The sequence below is a fragment of the Papio anubis genome, chromosome 12, assembly GCF_008728515.1.
Source record: "Papio anubis isolate 15944 chromosome 12, Panubis1.0, whole genome shotgun sequence".
Lineage (NCBI taxonomy): Eukaryota > Metazoa > Chordata > Mammalia > Primates > Cercopithecidae > Papio > Papio anubis.
Window position 1 is genome coordinate 59,716,015 of NC_044987.1, and position 16,365 is coordinate 59,732,379.

Here is a 16,365-nt window from a genome sequence, read left to right on the forward strand (position 1 = left end):
AGATAAATGGGTCAGTACCTACAGTGGGGACAATAACCCAAGAATGTTTTATTTTTAAGATAGATGATATCAAGTCATGTTTATATTTTAGATTTGTATATTATCATAGTAGAGAGGAAGAAATTGATGCTGCTGGAGAGCGTGGAGGAAATGGAATGAGCTAAGTAAGGAAGATGAGATCTGAACACCTGTGGAGGTATTGATCATATACATTAATAGGGATATTTCTCCCATTCTGATTACTTTGTACTCCCTGCTCTCTATTTTTGGACAATTTTTATTTTTATTTTTTGTTTTAGTCAAAGAGGGATAGTTTTGGACAATTTTAATTGTTTGAAAGTTTTCTTTTTTAGTGAATCAAAATCTGCTTCCCTAGTTTCAGTATTCAAGTATTTAGAGACCATGATTACTTCTAAGTTTTTAGATTAAACTCGTCATACTCATCTCTTTGTTCTGTTTTTTCCTTCCCCAAGATTCTGGTTTTATCATACTACTCAGAGTTCTTGGAATATCATATGCTTTTTGAAGCCTTTCTGATATTCCTCACCTATGATTATTCTGCCTGGAATACTCTTCTTTCTTACCTACCTGGCAAATTTATACTCATCCTTTAAGACCCAAGTGAAACGTAAGTGCTCGGTAAAATGTTTTCTCACTCAAACGTGAGTTGATTCTTCCTTCATTTTTGCCATCATTTGATCTTGTGAATCCCTCATTTCACTGGGTTAAAGTTCTTTATTTATATGTCTTTCTCTGGCACTACACTGAGCTCTTTGAGGTCAGGGATTATGTCTTTAACAATTAATATGGTATCTGGAATGTATTAGACACTCAGTAAATATTTAATGAAGGAAAAATTCCTAAAAAGCTGGAAAGTTTTTCTTTATATGTCATGATTCCTTAACCATTCTAGTCATCTTTAAATATGCCACTCAGAAAACCTGATACTTTAATGCCTGACCAGAGCCAAGTATAACATGACTTACTGTCTTCCCATCTGAGTGCTAAATTCTTATTAATGATGCCAAAGGTTGTATTGGCAGGCAAAACAAAAATTGTTCTTTTTTATTTTTTGCATGAACTTCCATTATGCCAGTCTTTCTCCTCACATGTATGTACAACTAAATTTGTAAGCCCAAAGACAACTCGTGTTCAGTTTTGGTGTTTATGGACTTATTTTCCCTTCCTTCTGTTTTGCCATTTCTCTTGTAATTTTCTGGTGTTTAGTTCTATAAAACTATTACAATGCAACCTCAAAAGATTGGACTGTGTTAATCTAAAGTTGATGATAATGAGACTGACTTTAGTAAATTCACTTTTGCCTTAATTATAAAGAAAAACTTTAGAAAATTCAGCTCCCTTCCGAAAACGAATTCTTTAAAAGACCATAGTGCAAAATGATGCTGTCATGAAAGCAGCTTTCTCATTGATTGATTCAGGAAAAAAATAAAAATAAAAATAAAAATTGAGACACATACCTAGAGATCATCCCTAACTTCAAGTTAGGAAGTGAGAGGCAAAGTCAAGTAATTATAACACAAGTAGTAAATGTTACTACAATTGAGATAAGTGTAGAATGCCATGAGGGCCTACAGGAAGCTAACACAATTCTCTCTGGGTTAGTGGGAAAACTTTGCAAAGGAGAGAGCAGTGAACAGGGTTTTGAAGTATGAATAGCAAATCATATAGTGAAAAGGGAACAAAATCATTTTGGGAGGAGGACATGGCATATATAAAGTCCTAGTGGAGGCAGGGTATGGCATATCTAGGATTAGGGAGATGTGTGAGGGCTGAGGAGAAAACGAGTAGTGAAGGAATAGTAGAAGATTGGCTGAAGTGGCAGATTGGGTCCTGTTTACAAATCTTGGAGGCAATGGGAAGCCAATAAAAGTTATTAAGTGGGAGGGTGGTAGGGTCAGTTCTCTTTATAAAGAATGGGAAGCAGTGCGAAAGATAGATGGGAAGACAGAGTCTAAAAGACAGGGAGGCCAGTTACTTACCATTGAATGCCTACCATCTATACCAAGTAGGTATTAGAGGATTAGGTGAGATGAACAACTGTGTTGAGGTAAGTGCTACTCCCATGTTATGAATGAAGACACAGGCTTAGTAAAGATAAATACTGGTAGGCACATAGTCACTAGGTGACTGCAGGTCTGTCTGGTTCCAAATCCTGCACTTTTTTTCTGATATCATTCTACCTTGTGGACTAACAGGAATAATTCTTTGCCTCAAACAGGGCAAAACTTAATTCCAAAGGATTTTGTACCATGGTGGTGGTAGATGTGGTAGTGGGGACAACCACATGGTCTTGGTCTGCCTAGGATAAAAGGCCATAAGGTCCAAAGCCTTCATCTTAGCAGCATTCCTATGTCTGTGTTTTCCGTGACCTCCTTAAGTGTGCCTCTTGCTGCTTTGACTATGCTGATCCAGTGTGGATTACCTAACAACAAAGCCTTGTTGTTGGGGCCATTTCTGGATTCAACAGGAAATCTTATTCACTTTGACTCTACTCTTATCTGATAACCTGCTTTTGCAAATCCTGTTGATCTCAGTTGTCTTAATTTTTTTTTTTTTTTTTTCCTGAATCAACCAGTGAGAAAGTCTGCTTTCATGACAGCATCATTTTGCACTGTGGTCTTTTAAAGAATTCGTTTTCTGAAGGGAGCTGAATTGTCTTAATTTTTTTTTTTTTTTTTTTGAGACAGAGTCTTGCTCTGTCGCCCAGGTTGGAGTGCAGTGGCACAATCAAGGCTCATTGCAGCAAGTGATGCTCCCACCTCAGCCTCCTGAGTAGCTGGGACTACAAATATGCACCACCATACTTGGCCAATTTTTTATTTTTTGTGCAGATGGGGTCTCATTATGTTGCCCGGGCTGGTCTCAAACTGCTAGTCTCAAGAGATTCTCCTGCCTTGGCCTCCCAAAGTGATGGAATTACAGACATGAGCTACCATGCCCAGCCTCAACTGTCTTAATTTGTCTTTCTTGCTAATCCAGAGATTGGCAAACTATGGTCAGCAGGCCAGATGCAGCTTCATCTCATCTTGTGAAAGCGTTGCCTCTCCTTCCCAGCCCTGTTCTCTTTCTCCTGTGGACTCTTAACTGCCGCGTTTGTTTGTAAGATTCATTTGGCAGTTATTTTGTGACATTGCATCTGTCATCATCTCCCTAGTTATTTAAAACTATTTTTAAAGCTTTTTATGAATTAGTCTTAGCTAATAAATTGCATTATAAATGTTTTGGGAAAAGAGTTTCATGCCTTTACTTTTTTTGTGTGTGTGTGACGGAGTCTCGCTCTGTCGTCCAGGCTGGAGTGCAGTGGCCGGATCTCAGCTCACTGCAAGCTCCGCCTCCCGGGTTTACACCATTCTCCGGGTTTACGCCATTCTCCTACCTCAGCCTCCCGAGTAGCTGGGACTACAGGCGCCCGCCACCTCGCCCGCCTAGTTGGTTTTTTTTTGTTTTGTTTTGTTTTGTATTTTTTTAGTAGAGACGGGGTTTCACCGTGTTAGCCTGGATGGTCTCGATCTCCTGACCTCGTGATCCGCCCGTCTCGGCCTCCCAAAGTGCTGGGATTATAGGCTTGAGCCACCGCGCCCGGCCTCATGCCTTTACTTTTTATATTTTCTCTTTCTACAGCACCTCCCTTCTTCCTCATTGCTCATTCCCTCTTTAACCTACTAATCTCTAGTGACTGTTTCTATCATTCTTACACATTTACATATGATAACTTGATACGTTATCACGATTTTTTTTCCATTTGTGAGTTCTACGATTATGTCACTGTTTCTTTTTCCAGTATGTTATTGTTTCTGTGTTTAATGGTTTTTCATGTTTGAGATTATAAGGTATACTTAATCTGGTGATGTTGTGCCAAACCCCTGTCAGCTCCAGTGGGGATGGCACCAGGTTCAAGAGGCCAAAGAAGAGACTCAGCCAATAAACGCGACATGGAGTTTTCCTGGGGGCTTTACATACAGGGAGAGACTCCAGTGGTGGCAGGCTGGGTGAGAGAACTGCAGCCACTTTCAAAAGGCCTGCAGTTTCTATAGTATTTTTATGTAGCACCCTTTATCTAACAACCTCCACCTGGCCCCCTTCATTCAACTCAAAAGTCAGGACGTCTTATATGGCCCAGGTTCCACTGGACAGGGGCTCAGATGTTCCTCATAGACAAGGAATGAATTTCTGAGTTGGCCACTCCCAGATTCCCTAGCTTGGAACACACATTCAGATGTGTCCACCATATTGGTTATTCTCAGGGTATGCTGAAGTTATTGCTATCAGGTGCATTTACCATGCAGGTGACTTGCATCTTTCACTAACCTTAGCAGTTTCCCATCTTACGAAAGCAATACTGCATATTATTAAAAGTATACAGCTTTAGTGACTGAATAATAGTACAAGTATATGGTCTGTTCATAATTAGCCTAACCATTTCTCAGTATTGGACAGTTAGGTTATCCTTGATTTTTATTTTGCAATTGTTAACAACGTTGCAATGAAAATATTTTTATGTGAAAGTTTTGCTGTATTTCAGATAACTCTTAGATCAGTTCCTAGAAATTAAATTACTAGATCAAATGTTACATAGCATTTTATAAGTTCTTGTGTGGGCTGTGGCATTTCTGTTTGATTAGTACTTTGCCAAAGAACAGTTTAAAAACACAGTAGTAATTGGTGGTGTAAATTATAGAACCTAAGTAAGCAGCCTTAGAATTTGATATTAAATTTTATTAGCTTAGTTCAACTTTCTCTCTGTGTATTTCCTCTTGTTCCCAGGTAAACACTCTTTATATTGCCTATTGTAAATTGTTACTTGTCTTAGGCAAGGGGGTAGGTGAAAATTGCATTAGTTTTAAGACAGTTGGTACTTGGCTATCTATATTCTTGGAGAATCAGAAGGAGTAAACCAAAAAATAGATAAAATGGGAAACACTTTAGTTTGGTTTTATTTTTGTTTTATTTTTTGAGGGGGTTCAGTTCTAGCTGATATTATTTTCTTCTCAAAAAAAGTTATTTACAATAGTTTGGTTTTAGAGTATATTTGTTGTTCACTCCTGTATTTCTACCTTCCTACTTTTAAATGGTGCATTTATTTTAAACATTGAAGTTTCTCCTTTTACTTATTTCATTTGACAGTAGTTATTCAAGGTTTAGTGGATAGTATAAGCAGGTAAATTTGACTGGCTGATTTTTTTTTTGGAGATGGGGTTTCCCTACTTTCCCTGGGGTTGGCCTCAAACTCGCAATCCTCCCACTCTAACATTCTGAGTAGCTGGGACTACAGGCATGTGCCACTGTGCCCTGCTAAGCAGGTAAATATGAGGTTAATATGGATAATTGCCTCGTTTCTTGTGTATTTCTGCACTTAACATATGTTTCATTGTAAAAGATGTGCTTTGTTTCATTACCTTCCTTTTGCTGTTGTGCACCTCCACCTCTTGCAGTACTTAGGTATTTAGTTTTATAACTCTTTTGACATTCTTTTTTTTTTTTTTTTTTTTGAGACGGAGTCTCGTGCTGTGTCACCCAGGCTGGAGTGCAGTGGCGCGATCTCTGCTCACTGCAAGCTCCGCCTCCCAGGTTCAGGCCATTCTCCTGCCTCAGCCTCCGAGTAGCTGGGACTACAGGCGCCCGCCACCACGCCCGGCTAGTTTTTTGTATTTTTAGTAGAGACGGGGTTTCACCATGTTAGCCAGGATGGTCTCGATCTCCTGACCTCGTGATCCGCCCGCCTCGGCCTCCCAAAGTGCTGGGATTACAGGCTTGAGCCACCGCGCCCGGCCACTCTTTTGACATTCTATAGTTGTTTCACCCAAGTACGTTTTTGCTTTCCTTGTAAGGTTGTACATTTATTTAGGACTTGGATCCACCCGCGTTCTGCTTTTTATTATGTCCCTTTCTTGACTCTCAAAGAATGCTCTCTACTTTTGTTTTCTTCCTCGCTGTTCATTCCGTCTTTACCCTCTTAATCTATGGTGACTACATCTTCAAATCTCATCTATCCAGCATTACTGCCCACCCACCCTATCCCAGTCCATTTGACACAACATAGTCATTTCTGCCTTTGCTTGTGAAGTTTCCTTTGCCAGAAATGGCTTTTTCCTTGCTAGTACTTGTTCTTAATGCCTAACATAATTCACCTCCTCCAGGAAGGCTTGCCTTTAAGAATTCAGCCTCGATCCTTTTTCCTTTCCTCAGATTTACATATGTATGCACACTTGCCTTATGTGCATCATTTCATACTTTAAAAAATGGTGTTAATTTTTGGCTTGTAGTTTCATCATGAAAATCTTACATTCTCCACTGCTTATGAAGTATGTAGATTTTGCTTCTGTCTATGATGAAGTAGATTGTAGCAGACAAAAACTCCTGTTGAGAATAACTAGAAAAGCTTGATTTAAAAAAATCTATATGAAGGCATTGTAAGTTGCCAAGGCAGCCAGGATTTCAGACATTTGTGGATTCTTGGCAAAATGAGAGTGCAGCTATTAAGAGGCAAAAACGTCAGCAGTGCTTTCTTCATGAGACTGAGGATACAAAAATTGTAGTTCAGAGCTGCCAAGGCAACCAGAACCTGAGAGTCCAAGATCCCAAAGAGAAGAGATGTATAGCCTCCTGCCCCCTCCACCTACTTCCCCACTACCTAGCTCCCAAGGTGTTTGCTGATTGTTAACTGTGCAGGGTAAAAGGCTAAGAAGCCTCGCAGAAAGCTACTGAAAAGCAAGGCAGACTCTAACAGTTCTCCAGTGTTGAAGAGAAAAAGTTCATGATCTTTCAAGGAACATAGGCTTGGAAAACACTGATCTCAGTTGGATCTTTGGAGGGCTACAAACTAGGGGAGAATGAGCTGTACAAACTTTATACTGCAGCCGGCTTTGAGTCAGCTCATGTCATGTTTGGATTGTGAAGTGATCTGCCCCCTCATTCTAACTTCCTATCAGAGAACATGGTGAATTCTCTGTGGGAATATAACATCACCAAGGGCTTTTACAGTTTTTCATACACAATGAATGACATTCTAACAAAAATTACAGGTAAACCCAGAGACCAGAACAGGAATAAAACCAGACAGTATAGAAATAGATCCATGTGTCTCCCCATCATCTAATTATTTAATCAGTCTTTATTTGAAGGACATTTAGGTTGTTCCTAGTCTTTAGTATGGTGAGTAATCAGCAGTGAACATTCTTGTATGTATATATTTGTACACATATATATCTTTAAGATAAAGCATAGCCGGCCGGGCGCGGTGGCTCAAGCCTGTAATCCCAGCACTTTGGGAGGCCGAGATGGGCGGATCACGAGGTCAGGAGATCGAGACCACCCTGGCTAACACGGTGAAACCCCGTCTCTACTAAAAAATACAAAAAACTAGCCGGGCGAGGTGGCGGGCGCCTGTAGTCCCAGCTACTCGGGAGGCTGAGGCAGGAGAATGGCGGGAACCCGGGAGGCGGAGCTTGCAGTGAGCTGAGATCCGGCCACAGCACTCCAGCCTGGGCGACAGAGCGAGACTCCCTCTCAAAAAAAAAAAGATAAAGCATAGCCTTGATAACTCTTGTCTTATGAAACTTTTTGTTCTCTGCCAACTTGATACAAAAGTGTTTTTAGTTTTTATTTTTCTATACTATGAACTGCTGGTGCATGTCCTTTATCCATTGTTGTATGGGGTTGTTAGGCTTATACATATATATAAGGCATAGTGGGTAAGTGCACAGATAGATGCTGGATCTAGATTGCTTGTGTTAAATCATAGCTCTTTCACTTATAGCAGTGGTAGCCTTAGCAAGTTAAACTCTTTGTACCTCAGTGTCCTCATCTGTAAAATGCGGATAACCATAGCACCTTCCCATAGAGTCATTATGAAGTTGAGTTAGTTAATATTCAGGGCTTAGAAATGGACCTGGCATGCTACATAACTGCCAGCCACTGTAATGATGCTGCTGGTGGTGATAGAGATGGAAATTAACCTTTTATTATATGTGTGGCAAATACTTTTTCTAAGTTCATCTTTTGGCTTTGTTTTATTATCTTATGCTTTGTACAAATTTAAACTGAGTTTTAAGGATGAGTTGTTTTTAGCTTCCTGTGAAGCGACTGTGGAGAGTTAAGTGTGGAAAGTGAGGGCATTTCAGGCAGAGGCATAGAGGCAGAAATAGCATGGTTTAGGGCAAGAACCATAGTTGTTGATGGAATGTAAAATAGGCAGGGAATGAAGTGGTATGAAGATGAAGAGGTAGGCAGATCCACGTCATATAGATCGGGGTCCCCAACCCCTGGGCTGCGGACTGGTACCGGTCCATGGCCTATTGGGAACATGGCCACACAGCAAATGAGTGGCAGCATTAGATTCTCATAGGAGCATGAACCCTCTTGTGAACTGTGCATGCAAGGGATCTAGGTAGGCTGTGCTGTCCTATGACAAGCTAATACCTGATGATCTGAGGTGGAACAGTTTCATCTTGAAACCATCTGCTCCCCCCACAACCCCTACACCAGTCAGTGGAAAAACTGTCTTCCAGAAAACTGGTCCCTTGTGCCAAAAAAGCTGGGGACCACTGATATGGATGGCCCCTTATGTCATGTTGAAATATAAGTGGTATAGCATCAACTCTTGTGATTACAGAAATTATCTGTATGTTTAAAGAAAACACATTAGTCCTCAGTTAACCATTTTATAACAGATATTAGTATAACTATATTATATGTAATTATGTATTTGTATAGTGCTAAATAATTTGGCAAACAACAGTTTACAAGCTTTTGAATTCAACATTAATTTAATCTTGTCTATAGTTCTGATATATGGTTGTATTATTACCAAGTTACACATGAGAAAATTCATGTGCAAAGAGTTTGTTTTTTTTTCAATTTGTTCAAAGACAAGTAGCTACTACGTGGGACTATTCAAATGAGTATCTTGGTCTTGGGACTCAGTAAGTCCAAAATTCTTTTTCATTCTGCTGCACTCATAGAAAATGAATGTACAGGGGTAAAAACTCACGCATACTCAGGTACCAAGGGATGCTTTCCTTTGGATTTGAGAGTTTTGGGGACAGCATCTTCCCATCACAGTTGAGTGAGGTTGTTTTTTTAATTTTGCATTGAGTGTGGATGCTTTGACAACGACACTTCATTCCTGATGGTTTGATGCAATTAGCAACATGCCTGTCTTGTAGTTTGTTTTGGTTGTTTACCTTTATTAATAAGCAGTCACTCTGACCAAGTGAAAATCCTTTTTCAGGAAAATCCTTTTTCAGGGAACTATAGCTGTTCCTATAATTCACATAAGATTCATTTTAGGTCACTGGCCGCAGGCGCATGTCATTCTTAAGGCATCGTATCCTTAGAGAGTTTCTCTTCCTGTTAAGCATAGTAATAGTCAAAGGATAGGCATTAAGAAAGTACTTCAACCGTTAGATTCATTTATGAATGCTAAGATATTCAGTATGTCAGTGACACCTGAAGTAGTTTCCAGTATTTCTGTTCTGTGAGGTGAAGGAAGGGTGAATTGTTGTTTCTGTGCTGCCAAACACTTAAAAATCCCTGTAAAAGCTGGTAGAAGGATTGGTAGATTTGTGACTAACTCCTTTGGACTGAGGAAGATGATGTTGCGTTTTCTGGTTCTGACTTGACATCTTGTTGCTCTGCTTTTGTGGTGGGGTAGTATTGCTGTCATTTCACCCACAATTTCCTCTTTTGGGGTGGAGGAAGCTGACATGTGACACCAGGAAGGAAAGGGAAGTAAAGAGAAAATTAAGAAAAGTAAAGTCTCACATCGGCAGTAACAATTGTTTTATTGTATGTCATTGTTCTTTCTTTATTAAAAATCCAGGAAACTGAAAGCTTCATAATAACTGTCTTGGCATAATTGATACTGTTGAATGCATACATGTTCTCCATTCACCTTTAAGATATGTTATGAGACTTTGATTTAAAAGGGGCAGATCTTCATTTTTCTGGCCTTTTCCCGGTTCCTTTCTCATAATTGTCCAGGTGGATTGAAACACCACATTTCACAAGGCTTCAAAGAAGTTATTTTGATGTTATATATGCTCTTAATGTAAGTTTGAAATTCTAATAGCATTTTACCTATAATATTATACTTTAATGGAGATTTTTAAAATTTAGAGAACCATACTGAGTAGGAAATAAAAGTGAATTCAAAGTGTTGTTACTGAATCACTAACTTTAGAAGTTATCTGATGTGTTGCCTTCATTTCTGAGATTGAAACTGTGATCTAAAGAGATTTTCAGTTCATGACATGTGTTGTATGTGTGTGTTGGGAGGTCTCCAAGACCACCCACAGGTTCATTGATTTGCTCAGGGGACTTAAAGGACTCAATATGTAGTTGTATTCTCTGCTATGATTTATTACAGTGAAAAGACACCGAGCAAAATCAGTAGAGGGAGAAGGCGTGTGGGACAAAGTCTGGGGAAAACCAATTACAAGCTTCTGAAGTCCCCTCTCAGTGGAGGCACACAAGGTGTGCTTAATACCCTAGCGAGGAGTTGTGACAACGTGTGAAATGTTCCCAACCAGGGAAACTCGTTAGAGACTTAGTGACTAGGGTTTGTATTAGCTGATCACATAGGCACCCTCTACCTAGCACATGCCAGAATTTCCCCACAGAAAAGCAGATGTTTGGCATAATTATATTGTTTCTGTAGTTTAGGTACAGTGAACAACTCATCAGTTAAGGAGGGTGGGAACCCTCCTGACATCCAAGTTTCTAGGCACCAGCCAAGGGCAAGCCTTGGAAGCAGACCTTTTTAAGGATAGACATCTTCTCCCACTGACATGTTAGAAAGAAAGAAAAGGATAGACAGGCCTGCCGTGTCAACGCTTTTCTGCTCTGTGTGTATGTGTACATGTGTGCACTTGTGCATATGCATGCATGCAACATTTAGCACAGAGTGTGCTTTTCATTAAACGTTGGCTGTTTTTACTTATTTATTATGGGGATTTTTCATTGGTTACTACTACTGTTACTTTTAATTGTGGTCTTCTGCATTCCTGTGAGATAGCTTGGCCTGCATTTTGATCCCCATTTGACAGACAGGAAGACTAAGGCAAAGAGAGGCTTCAACGTGTGTGTGTGTGTGTGTGTGTGTGTGTGTGTGTGTGTGTGTATAAAATATAAAATTTCCCAAGGCACCATTTAAGTTTTGACATTTCTAAATACTGTCACTTAATTGACAGAGCAGGTATCTGAACCTAATGTTATGTTCTTTTTGCAAACCCATAAAGGCGAGGATTTTTTTTTTCCATCTTAGCATTTTTAGAGGGTACTGCTAAAATAGAACATAGGATTAAATGTTTAAGTTAATGTCACTTTGGACCAATTCACAACCTTTTATGCTTAACTGTTTTAGTATTCAAGAAGTACTTTACTTTCTATGTAATTTTTGAGCTTTTGGGCATGGTGTCATTTACCGTAGCACAGTCCTGTTGGGGCAAAAAATGATCCTTAAAGCATTAAACATTGTTCATCTTAATCCAACTAAACTGATTAATATCAGTACTAATTTTGGTGAATATAAACTGGTACCCTACCTCTACCCCTGCCCGTACCTTTTGCAGTCAAATAAGCCAGAGGAATACTAAGATTTCAGTCATTATGCTGAGTTCCTCCTTGATCTTATATGAACTTTGAGATTTTTTAATAAATATCCCAAAGTGAATTTAACTTCATGTAATATATCTAGCAAAGTAGTTGGAACATTATCTTTGTTTCTTTTCTTTTTTTTTTTTTTTGGGGATGGAGTCTCGTTCTGTGGCCCAGGCTGGAATGCAGTGGTGCAATCTCGGCTCACTGCAAGCTCCGCCTCCCGGGTTCACGCCATTCTCCTGCCTCAGCCTCCCTAGTAGCTGGGACTACAGGCACCCACCACCACGCCTGGCTAATTTTTGTATTTTTAGTAGTGACGGAGTTTCACCGTGTTAGCCAGGATGGTCTTGATCTCCTGACCTTGTGATCTGCCCGCCTCGGCCTCTCAAAGTGCTGGGATTACAGGCGTGAGCCACCGCGCCCGGCCTGTTTCTTCTTTTTTTTTAAGAGTTGAAGTCTTGTTCTGTTGCCCAGTCTGGAGTGCAGGGGCACAGTCATGGCTCACTACAGCCTCAAACTCCTGGGCTCAAGCAGTCCTTCTGCCACAGCCTCCTAGTAGCTGGAACTATAGGTGTGCACCATCATGCCTTGCTAATTGTTGGGTTTTTGTTGTTGTTGTTTAATTTTTGTTTGTTTTTTGCAGAGATGAGGTCTCTGTGTGTTGCTCAGGCTGGTTTCAAACATCTGACCTCGAGAGATCCTCCCTCCTTAGCTTCCCAAATTGCTGGAATTATAGGCATGAGCCACCACACCTGGAGATTGTCTTTGTTTCATATAGATTGTACTTGCAAGTAAGTTGAACCAAACCACAATTTAAAGAATGCTGTCCCAACAATACCAGAGAGAATTTTATACTTAGTAAATTCTGCTGCATGCCACTCTACTGGCTGAAATAGTTTGCAAAGTGTTTTTACTCTTATTGCACTCATCTGATCCTTATAATAGCCTGTGATGATAGGTATTCTGATTTTACAGAAGAGGAAGTTGAGACTGACTTATCCAAGGCTCTGAACCTTCTAAGTTGGAGATCAGGCTTACTGTGTAAAAAATGAAGATGTTAAGCTCTTGAGACATTTTGTGCTAAATATCAGTGAAGTATTTTAGAGAAAGCAAATTCTCCAACAGTAAGTGAAAATTACCATTTCTAACAGACTATTGCTAAAATATTTTTGGTTTCTTGTGTTGGATAGTATGCTTATTTATAAGCCTGAATAAGATTATGCTCCTTATGTTGCTTCTCAAATAAAAATAAAGATTTATAATTTTTAAAAAGTAGATCTGAGAAGAATCTTACGCATTCTACCAGAAGAAAATGTGATGGAATTTGTTTTTCTATCTTGGCCTAAAGGAAAGTCTGTCCAAATATAATGAAAAATGCAAAAGCCATAAAAGAAAAGTTTGATTAATATAACTACATAAAAATAACCACTATAAACAAAGTCAACACAAGAGATAAACCGGGAAAAGTATTGCTAGTCATGTAAAATAAAGCTAATTTTTCTTAACAAATCAAGAAGAAAATGTTAGTATAAGTAGGAGTAAGGAAATGCATATGCATTTCATATCAAAAGAAATGCAGATTACTCTTAACCATATAGAAATACTCAATTTCACTCATAAAATATAAGCATATAAAATGCAAAATTTCATCTGTTAGATTAGCAAAGCTAAAAGGTTTCAGCACTCATGGTGTTGGAAAAGATGTGAGTAGATTGGCTTCTTGGGAGGCTTAAGGCAGGAGGATCTCTTGAAGCCGGGAGTTTGAGGCCATAGGTCACTATGATTGTACCTGTGAATAGCCACTGCACTCCCTCCTGGGCAACACTGCGAGGCCTCATCTCTAAAAAAAGTGAAAAGGAGGTGTGAGGAAATGGCACTCCCATGCATTGCTGGTGGGACTGTAAATTGATACAGGCTTCATGACAGAGGGGCAATTTGGTGTTACTTCTCAAAAAGCACATATCCTTTGACCCAGGGATTCTGATTCTAGCAGTTTATCCTATGGATACACCTGCACTCATGTAAAATGATATACATGCAAGATATTCATTACAGCATTCTTTTAATAGTCTGGAGATTTAAACTCACCTTGTTGTCTGTATTTAGAACTTTTTATTCTTAATACAATTTTGTCTTCTCTCTTTTTTTCTTAATCAGTTTTACTAGAGACTGGTTTGTTGGTTATTTCAAGGTACCATGTAAAAAACTGAATCAGCTAGGGTTGTTGCAATCGACAGAAATCTACTCTGGCAAATTGAATCAGAAAAGGAACTTACTGAAAAAGAGTATTAGGTAGCCCAGAATTACCACCTTGGTAGCTAGAAAACTAGGCTGGGAAAATGGCATCCAGGATCAAAGAGTAATACAAATTCTTTGAAATTTTTTGAAGCATCTTTATGACCTAATGTATCATCAGTATTTTAAATTGTTTGCCTTAAGAGGTATATATTCTATTCATTGGGGGTTTAATATATACATAAACATACACACGCACACACACATATATATACACACACACGACCACATTAATTTTATTGTTCAATTTTTCTATGTAAACCTTTTGGTCTGCCTGATCCATTTCGTTTTGTTTTGTTTTGTTTTGTTTTCTGAAATGGAGTCTCACTGTGTCACCCGGGCTGGAGTACAGTGGCATGATCTCGACTCACTGCAACTTCCGCCTCCTGGGTTCAAGTGATTGTCCTGCCTCAAGCCTCCTGAGTAGCTGGGATTACAGGTGCCCACCACCACGCCCAGCTAATTTTTTTGTATTTTTAGTAGAGCTGGGGTTTCACCATGTTGACCAGGCTGGTTTTGAACTCCTGGCCTCAAGTGATCTGCCTACCTCGGCCTCCCAAAGTGCTTGGATTACAGGTATGTGCTTGGCCTGATCTATCTGTTTTTAATTGCAGTGTGTTAAAATATTTCTTACATTAATTTTTGATTAATTTCTCTATATAGTCATTAATTTTTACTGTGTTGTAGGTTCATACAGGTTTTATCATTGTTACATCTTCTTGATGGGTTGCTCTTGTTTTAAAAGAGATAGTAAGGAAGATTTTATTCAAGGAGGGCCACTACAATGGGGTTTGTAAAAGGGGAGAGAGTCAGCTCAGCTCTAGATGGGTTACCTTTTGAATCATTTTGTATTTCCTTCTTGATTCCTGTTAAAGCTTTTCTCCCTGCTTCGCCATGCACTAGCTCTGTAACCTTGGGGTAAGTCATTTAATCCCTCAGTTTTCTTATTGTAAAATGGGCATAATACCTACCTTATCAAGTTTCTGTGAAAATTCACTGAGAAAAAAATGTGTATTTACATTAATATACATGTAGTAGGTTTTCAGTAAATGGATGTAAACTACTCACTTGCCTTAAGGCTTTCCATCCCTTTATTTTTATTTTTTTAAGCATCTAATTTTAACACTATTTGCCTATAATTCTGAATGTGCTTAAGGGACTAAAATAATCATCAGGACTTTTTTATTTTTGAGACAGGGTCTTGTTCTGTTGCCCAGGCTGGAGTGCGGTGGCATGATCTCAGCTCACTGCAGCCTCAACCTCCTGGCCTCAAGTGATCCTCCCACCTCGGCCTCCCAAGTAGCTGGGACTACAGGCACATGCTACCACACCTGGCTGATTTTTTATTTTTTGTAGAGACAGGGTCTTACTATGTTGCCCAGGACTTCTTTTTCAAGTGGGTGAAGGTGATGGAATGTTTGCCTCCCGAACCTAGGGTCTAATAATTCTGTAGTGGTTGGAAAAGGTTTATGTTACTGTTTTCTGTATTTGCGTTAGGTCCAATGTTTCTATCTAAATATCTTCTGCATTACTCAGTATACTAATTAAGAGTCTTTCTAAAATAGTTGATTCCTGTGTGAGGGAAATGCAGGGAAAAAAATAAGATAGTTGAGACAACTGAAAAAGGACAAAAGGCAACTTTCTGGGGAGACTACTTTTCTATAATGAATATTTATCAACCTCAGTAGGATGCAGAGTTATTAAGTCTTTAAAATTAATATATATTTAGACCACCAAATATACATTGAGGGTATAAAGAAGTGTCATGTACATTTAAGGAGACAGAAGTGTATACTTTCCTCCACCTTTTTGATAGTATTTAAGACTTATCATTTATTCTGTTCTTAGCTTTGATTTTTATCATTTATTTATATAACCCACATGTATTGTGCCTCTTATGGGTCTGACATCTTGGATTTAAAAATACATAGAAAGAAGGGGAAAAGACAGAATTTCAGTTGAGAAAACAGCATAAACAGTTTTAAAAGACCGTATGGCATGTATATGTTGTGACAAGACAGTCAAGGGTTGAGCTGCACAGTGCTTTAGAAAGATAAAGTTGTGGTCAGTCTCTGAAGAATCTTGAATGATGTTGAAAAGTTTTGACTTTATTCTATAGGCTAGTCAAAATCACTGAAGGCTTTGAGGATAAAAACAAATCAAGTTATATACTGAAAATATACACAAGATTAGATGCAAGTTTTTACAGGAAAATACTTTGGCAGTGTTGAGAAAGAAATGGAAAAATACAGTATTGTGAATAAAACTCCAGCTTATTTTAAATGCCACTCAGTAACATTGAACTCAAGAGCTTTAAATGTTGTTTGTCCTTGAGGTCTTTTAACATGTTACTTTATTAGTTAGACCCTTCTAGACAACCATATATATCCTATACTTGTTTTTCCCCATAGCACTTAGTACAGCAGCGCGCGCGCACACACACACACACAC

General features: G+C 39.0%; 1 protein-coding gene across 1 annotated transcript in view; it reads left to right on the forward strand.

The window, feature by feature from the left end:
• The window catches only part of RNF169 (ring finger protein 169), a 96,162-nt gene that overhangs the window by 20,078 nt on the left and 59,719 nt on the right, over positions 1-16,365 (forward strand). The window lies entirely within an intron of this gene.